Genomic DNA, 8,292 nt, shown 5'->3' with positions numbered 1-8,292 from the left:
GTCCAAAAAGTTTGGACTAGCACTATTGGTCCAAAACTTTCATTTTGTTGCGTCTTTGGTCCAATCTGTTCTGATTATCTTCAAAATGACGGATTTGCCCCTTGTTAATATGATTTTCTCTTTTTTCTTATTTCTTTTTTCTGATTTTCTGATTTAAAAAAAAACAAGAAAATAAAAATAAAAATAAATCTCTCTATCTCGAAAACAAGAAAATAAAAATAAAAATAAAAATCTCTCTCTCTCTCTCTCTCTCTCTCTCTCATTGAGTTAGTGTAGATGATTGCTTTTGGTATGACAAGAAATTGCATAAATTATAGAGTGAAAGAGAACAGATTCTTGTTTGTTGTTCTTGGACTATGTCACACCCCAAAACCGGAACGGCGGAATCGTTCTGGGGCGAAGGACGTCATGCGTAGTATCACAACAATTGTATCATAGCAAACATAGTAAACACAACCAGACATTGAATACATATATGAAAAAGGTTTACATTGTCTTAATACATAGTTTTGTTCATATCAAAAGTAAAATAGAAAGACGTGACTCTAACGCTTCGACTTCTCCGAGCTCCTGGAAGTACCTGTCTACTAATTCCCTGAGAATACAAGCAGTTTTGAAAGAATATCAACATAAAGTTGGTGAGTTCATAAGCATTTAGTTTTGGTGGAAAATGTTCTTTGATCATTTTGAAAAGTGTTCCTCAAGAAAATCTCATATTTTCTTATGAAAAGCATGTTTGAAACTCATTCCTTCCATGACTTCCGGATTCATACAGATACGTACAATCCAAGGAGTCATGGAATGAATATGAATATCCATTAGTTCAATGTTAAACCATCCGTTTATGAAAATACCGTTTTATCCTGGAAAATCCTATATTTTCCCTAAAAGTAGGTTGTTGATTATCCGTTCTAAAATGAAGTGTACAAGTATCTACCATACTTATATCGTTAAACGTAGTTTCCTTTGAAAAACCCTGGTTACTCCCAGTGAGGTATGTTAGCCTTGTTACATAAATAAAACTAATAAAACGTGGTGAACTAAATCCTGAAGGTATTATTATTACCCTCTAGTAATCAATTGGTTATTACTCTGAGGTTAGTTCACTCGATCCATTATTACGTAAGTAAATCGTTGTTATCTACATTGCGAGTTTTATAACCATACATTAACTTGATATGACACGTATCGGGGCCAATATCCTTTATGACTTTGTCACCCGTAGACCTGCCGGTCCCACTGTAGCTAGCAGCGAGGTGCGGGATAGTCAGTCCCGTATAGATCTATACACAACAGTCACGCTCTCCCTACAAGAGATTCTGGTCATAAGTACTAGTCCTACACTCTGTTTCGGTGGTGAGTGTTACCAAGGACGTGTCTCCAACTTAGACTAACAAATTTACAAGTAACAATGCTGAAAACCTTTTTTGTAATTAACATGAATCCTTTATAAAATGATATCTTTTACTTCATGGTTCATAAGTTCATTGCCTTAGTTTTGAAAACTGTTTCTGCTAGTTGATTTCTTGACCCATTTGGTAAAACTGTTTTCCATGTTCAAAGTTTATTGAAAATATAATTATCTTAAACAAAATAATATATTTTGAGCCCAAGATTTCTTGTTCTTTTGCTTGTATTCCCCCCTGAAAACATAAAAAACTCGGAAAAGCGTAGGGGTATGAACTCACCTCGAACAAGTGGTTTGATTGAAGGATCGACACGGAAGCTGAGTGTCAAGTGAAACCTTGAACACGATTTGATCCTAATTAATATGTAATGACACATAAAGGAGTCAAATGAAGGTATTTTGCTACTAGATATGATGGGGAACCACTCTAGGGACTTGGAACTACTTGCACTAAGTGTTAGAACCTTATAGGACTGAGTACGGAGGGTGTATGGCCACCTTAAAGGTGTGTGCGGCCATGGGTGTGCGGCCGTACACTCATGTGGGAAGGTGTCTTTGAGGTGTTTTCAAGGTTCATACTTGCATCCATGAAGTGTTCTAGGTCTTTACTTGGTTGTAGTGCAAGTTAAGGGTCATAGAAGTGGGTTTGTGGTCCTAAGGTGCGTGTGTGTGGTCGCACAAAGGAGTGTGCTGCCGCACAAAGGTATGTGTTGCCGTACACAGGGGTGTGCGGTCGTACACCCTTCATGTTTGTGTCCAAAATGCCGACTTTAAGGTGCAGCAAGGCTAGGGTCATGTCCAACTCGAAGGTAGAAGTCAAACTCTTACTTTGGAGTGTCTTTTAGGAGTGTGCGACCACCTTATGGGGGTGTGCGGCCGCACTCCTTCAAAGGGGTGAAGAACATGACGGGACATGATGATTCAAGGCTTAGTTCAAGAGGTTCTTCAAGCACAACAAGCTAAAGGATGGATTACTCACGTTTTTGAAGCTTTGGAGGGTTCGCGGTTGAAGAAGCTTGAGAGAAATGGTGTGGTGTGCTGCCAAGGAGTGAAAGGAATGAAAGGAAAGGGGTCTACCCTTTATATAAGGGTGGGTGTGCTGCCATAAGGGGGGTGTGCGGCCGCATACCCATGTGTACGGCCGTACACTCCTCCTAAAGGTGTGTATGGCCCGATTTTGTCACTATACGACTTGTTGACTCATTCCTAACCTCAATCTCGGCTACAATCAAGCTTAGAATGCTTAAATGAACCCTTAAATGGTGTTAGAAGACAACGGATACGGGTTTAACATTGGTTGAGTTGACTAGGTATACAAGATGGCAGCTCTGGGTTGTCACAGACTAATACCCACGATCACCTTAAATCCACACACGTCCACCATTGTTAGAACAAACATCACCAACCTCCACCTTGGACCGTGAATAGCAGCCACCAAGGACCACCCATAGCCACCACCGAACTGCTGCTAAGGAGTTCCGACAACCAGCTACCGATAGTGAGGCCACCAGAAACCACCAGGGACCACCAGAAAATCCCCGCTGCCACCACTAATCTACCCTCCAGCCATCGCCGATCAACTCACCACCCACAACCCTTTCCTTCTCCTTCCCTCTAGTTAAATCCGTCGGAACAGGAAAGTAAAAGCAGCAGGGCTGCCATCGCCGCCCTCCGTCGCCGCTGCTGTGGAATCCCGTTGGACACCATCAACCTCTTGACACCACCACCATTTTTTGCCATTGGTAAGCCACTACCACTCTCTCTCTTTCTCTCTCTCTCTCTCTCTCTCTCTCTCTCTCTCTCTCTTTATATTCTTGCGTCGAGCCCCACTATCGATTACAACAGATCTGTGAATCGATTTTCAGATCTATTCATATTGGTTTTTCAGATCCATTCAGATCATTGGTTGAAGTTTGATCGATTTTTCAGATCTATTTAGCGCCACCCCCATTCTCGGTTCGTCCTCGTTGCTACCCTTGCTGCCTCCTGTTTTGCTTTCCTTCCGGCGAGAACGAAGAGAAGGGAAGGGAGTTGGGTTGGGTTTGATCGGTAAAGGAAGTGGGGGAGTAGAGGGTGGTGGGCAGCTGCGGTGGTGACGTTGTGGAGCAAGGTGGTCCTCGATGGTGTTGGGGTATTTCTTGGTGTCGTCAGTGGTCAGGGAATGAAGCAGCAACGAGGGGAAGAAAAGAAAATGAGAGAGAGAAAAGGAAGTGGTCATTTATGGGGGGGGGGGAGAGTGTGTGTTTTGTCTTTTCTTTTAAATTCTGTTTATTTTTTTAACCAGTCAAATATTTAAATAAATAAATAAAATTGAAAAAGTAAAAGGTAAGGGTAAAATCATCATTATAAAAAAGTTCAAAGCAAATTGGATCAAACTTGCAACAAAATGAAAAGTTTGGACCTCTGGTGCTAGTCCAAACTTTTTTGGACCAAAGTGGCAATTTTCAGCTAACCACAGAGATCATTTGTGCAGTTTTGTCTTTTTGGATTTAGTCCAAAAGAATTTATTTTGTTACACACTTATAAAAGACAAAACTGCACAAATGGTCCCTGTGGTTTGTCAAAAATTGCCATTTTGGTACAAAAAAGTTTGGACTAGCACCAGAGGTCCAAACGTTTCATTTTTTTGCAAGTTTGGTCCAAATTACTATTAACTTTTTCATAATGACGATATTGCCCTTACTTTTTTCTTTTTCATTTTTTTATTATTTAAATATTTTTTCAGATTAAAAGAAAAAAGAAAATTTTCATTTTCTATTTAATTTATATAATTTTTATAACAGAAAAAAAAATCTCTCTCTCTCTCTCTCTCGGGTGACCCCTGCCATCGGAGATGGAGTCTCCGGTCACTAAAGAGGAGGCAATTTCCCTTCACTGTCGATTAGCAAACCCCAAACCCCTATTTCGATTTATGTGATCCCCTTTGATCTCTACAACCCCGTAGATGACCAAAGCGGAGATGAAGGCCACCGAAAAAGGCACATCCCTCATCCTTTTTATTTTTCCTTTCTTTCTGCTCATCAATACCTGCCAAACACCCAACGATCGACTGCTGATACGGCTTGATCCTTCTGATTTGTTAGTCGTCGTCGATGAGGAGTAAAACCACAAAGGAATTCGTCGGAGACCGGTTGTCCCCCTCAATCTTTCTCACTATTTCAGACTCGGAAACCATCATCTCCACATGCCACCTGCTGTGTTTCCTCGAATTTGATTCACCCTCTCCCTCGAATTTGTTCAAAGTCGATCTGTAGGTGAGAGGAAGGAGGGCAGGGCCGATCTAGCACCTTGCCGCCGCTAGGATACCCACTTCGTCGGACATTATCTGATACCAATTCAACTGTTCGGAAAACCTACCATACCGGCTCCAGCGTCTTCAAATCAAAGTGAGACTCCCCAATTCAAGGTTCGTTGTTGTGTTTCATCATTCCTAATTTGGGGATCTTTCTAGGTCTTGCACTCTATGCTTTTCTAATTGAAGCTGATTTAAGCTTTTTAACCTAACAAAAAACATAGAAAATGACGAACGAAGAAGGGAGATCAAATTGAAGTGTGTATTGGGTGGATTATGTGTATTGTTTAAGTTGCAGATGAAATGAAAAGAGACAAGGAAGAAGAGAATGGGGGTGTTTGGGGGGTGATTTTCTTCTCACATGTCCCGAGAGAGAGAGAGAGAGAGAGAGAGAGAGAGAGAGAGAGAGAGAGAGAGAGAGAGAGAGAGAGAGAGAGAGAGAGAGAGAGAGTTTTATTTTTTATTTTTTCTATTATAAAAATTATATAAATTAAATAGAAAAGGAAAATTTTCTTTTATCTTTATTCTTTTTTCTTTTAATCTAAAAAAATCTTATAAATAATAAAAAAAATGAAAAAGAAAAATTAAGAGCAAAATCATCATTATGAAAAAGTTAATAGTAAATTGGACCAAACTCGTAAAAAAATGAAAAGTTTGGACCTCTGGTGCTAGTCCAAATCTTTTTGGAGCAAAATGACAATTTTTGACAAACCACAGGGACCATTTGTGAAGTTTTGTCCTTACAAAATAATGAATTTTTATGGATTTAGTCTCGGACAAATTAGAAATTCCTATAACACCATATTTAAATATTTTAATAATTTATTAATTATTTTAATACTTCATAATAAGAAAAATAGGCACACTACCGAGTCTCATCTACTGACAGATCCACAACGAAAGTTAACAGAGTCTATTATATATAAATAATTAAATTTAAAATTCAAATTATATTATGAGTTTTCAAAAGCTTTTTTTTGGGATTCCATTACGTCTATGCCCTTGGAGAGGGAATGTACGTCCTCTACTTTCCTAGGTTCGTTCCTATCTTGCTACAACAATTTGTCCTCTTACACTTAGTTTTTTTCGGTGCTCATTGCATCTTGTGAACTTGTTGATAAATGACCCAACCCGATTGAAGTGAAAACAATCAAATGGTGAAATCGAAGGGATAAATGTTTCTGCCCGACCCAATAATTGTTAGGGTTTTTGGTTATAATTACTCGTAATTAGGGTTCCCAATATAATCACTTTTGAGACAGTCGACTAATAAAAGAGATCTCGGTTCCTGATCGTGGACATATATCACATTGATCGAACGATATTAAATTTTCTTGTTTTCCTTTTATTTCTTTGTTAACATATATATGATTGGATGTCTCTACTAATTTATTATCATATTGAAAATATACAAAAAATTATTATTATAGATAGTTGTAATCTCTACTTTGTTAGATATAAATTGTAAATTTTGTTTTTTAAATGAGAAGTTTCATTAATTTAGTCTCAGTTCACAATGAAAATTTAGATCTCGTTCCCGACTTACACATTACACATTAATATTTCTCACAGGTAACAAATATACATAAAATTCAAAATTTACATTAACATAACCCTTAAATTAATAACCTGATCAATTTTTCTAAGTTTGCCAGATTTGAATGTGTAACATTGTCAATATGGTTTAGGAGATGATCTTTTGTAAAAATTGAAAGATTGAAGATTAGTAAACTAATGTTTAGCAATAATTATAATAGCCAAATGAATGTCTCAAACTTAAAAGTTATATCCAACTCTCGACCATTAATATTTCTCACATGTAACTACTTTATGTAAAAATCCAAACCTTACATTAAAATCATACCGCGGGCTATACAACTAGTAAGTTTATAAAATTATATTGCAATTTCAAGTAGCCTTCATGTCTAGATATTGAGGGGGCAATCTCCATAGTCCATATTTTGTGTTATCGGACAATGATGACATGGCATTGTTTACTTGCTTCAATTTAATATTCAAGAATGCGAAATTTCATCATATGAAGATTGCAGGTGAGATTCAACTTAATCTACTTAATTGGGTGAAATTTAGAGCAAAATTTACTTGCTTCGATGTAACAGAGCAAAATCTGTTTATCTCACAGTTATACCGTTTTAATGATCATTCTACTCTGTTTGAATTTTTTGAAAAACATAAACCAACTATTTGAATTGGCAAATCAACTACTGTTTTTGACATATGTCGATTAAACGCAGCAACATTTTGGAGTAAACTTGCTACTTGTATTGAACTGTTAATCGAACACGACTTCTTTCTGGATTATCATCAAATCATTCGGAGATAATTTAATTCCAACTGATACGTGAATACTTCCATAAAATATATGAACACGGAAATATTACCTTTAGACGACAGATTAATTTGGTGCAAATCATGTCAATCAACAAGATCAACAACACTGGCGTCAAATTGAGCAGAGAATCTCCGCCCCTAGATTGCAATTCCTCCACTGCGCTTCCCTCTGTTCAGTGTTCACCACTCACCATCGATCCGAACGGAAACCTCATTAATGTGCAGGTACGAAGCTCCGACTCCATCTCCATTCAAATCATCGTCTAGGATTCTGACTTACTTCCTCTCCATCGCGGCGGTGGTTTTTATCGGCGGTTGTGTTGCAGGGTTGTTGAGGATTTCTAGTGTGACGAAGAGAGAAGAGTGTACAGAATAGAAAAGAGTACATGAAAATAGAAGTGGGGCAATTTAGTCGATTTACAACAGTAAAACACCAGTCTGGGCTAACTTCTGGATTAAATGAAGTTGGAGCCCATTTGTGACATTTATTGAAACTTGCAACTTGCAAGCAGAGAAGAAGTACGTCCGATAAATAAGCTCAGCCGAGGCCTTCAAAGTTCTTACTTGTAATTTGTAAATCACTCGAGAATTCATGTATTTCATGAGTATTCGAAAAATATATATTTGTTTCTATGATTGAAACAATATTAAAAAAAATAATCTTACTTTTAAATAAAAAACATTAAATAAATGTAATGGTTTTTTTCCTATATAAATATCATAAAATACCAAGGTTGTAAAAATCGTTCGGCGGTAGCTTGACGGTCAACTGACAATAAGCAATTAATCTGACTAGGCAGAGATTAATCGGTTATTAATCGGGGACCCTAAATAATTAGAAAAAAATTATTTAAAAAATTAATATTTCCTAAAAAATCAAGTATTTGAAAACTTAAAATTTTGAAATTTTGAAATTTTGAAAATTTTAATATAGACAAAATTGCAAGAATGGTCCATGTGGTATGCCAAAACTAGCATGTTTGAGCCAAAACGGTTTGGGCTAGCATCAATGGTCCAAAAGTTTCATTTTCTTGCATGTTTGGTCTAATTTGGTTTGAACTTTTTTGTAAAGACAATTTTGCCCTTATTATTTAATTTTTCATTTTTGTTTTATTACCTGCAACTAAAAAACAATTAAAAATATAACAAAAATAAAATCTCTCTCTCTCTCTCTCTCTCTCTCTCTCTCTCCAAGACTCGACCTATTCATCTTCTTCCCACACTTCCATTTTCTCTTAGA

The 8,292-nt window shown here is 37.2% G+C and overlaps 1 long non-coding RNA gene across 1 annotated transcript; it reads right to left on the bottom strand.

Annotated features, from left to right (window-relative positions):
- Window positions 1-447: 447 nt before the first annotated feature.
- On the bottom strand, window positions 448-7,459 carry LOC145104714 (uncharacterized). The gene is made up of 2 exons (XR_013707151.1): window positions 7,103-7,459; window positions 448-595 (listed from the first exon to the last, which is right to left on the bottom strand). It is a non-coding gene; the product is annotated as an uncharacterized LOC145104714 (long non-coding RNA).
- Between the last annotated feature and the right edge of the window lie 833 nt (window positions 7,460-8,292).

This window comes from Lactuca virosa, chromosome 1 (assembly GCF_052849685.1).
Source record: "Lactuca virosa cultivar CGN04683 chromosome 1, Lactuca_virosa_CGN04683_v6, whole genome shotgun sequence".
NCBI classification, from domain to species: Eukaryota; Viridiplantae; Streptophyta; class Magnoliopsida; order Asterales; family Asteraceae; genus Lactuca; species Lactuca virosa.
This window is presented reverse-complemented; position numbering and strand designations above follow the sequence as displayed.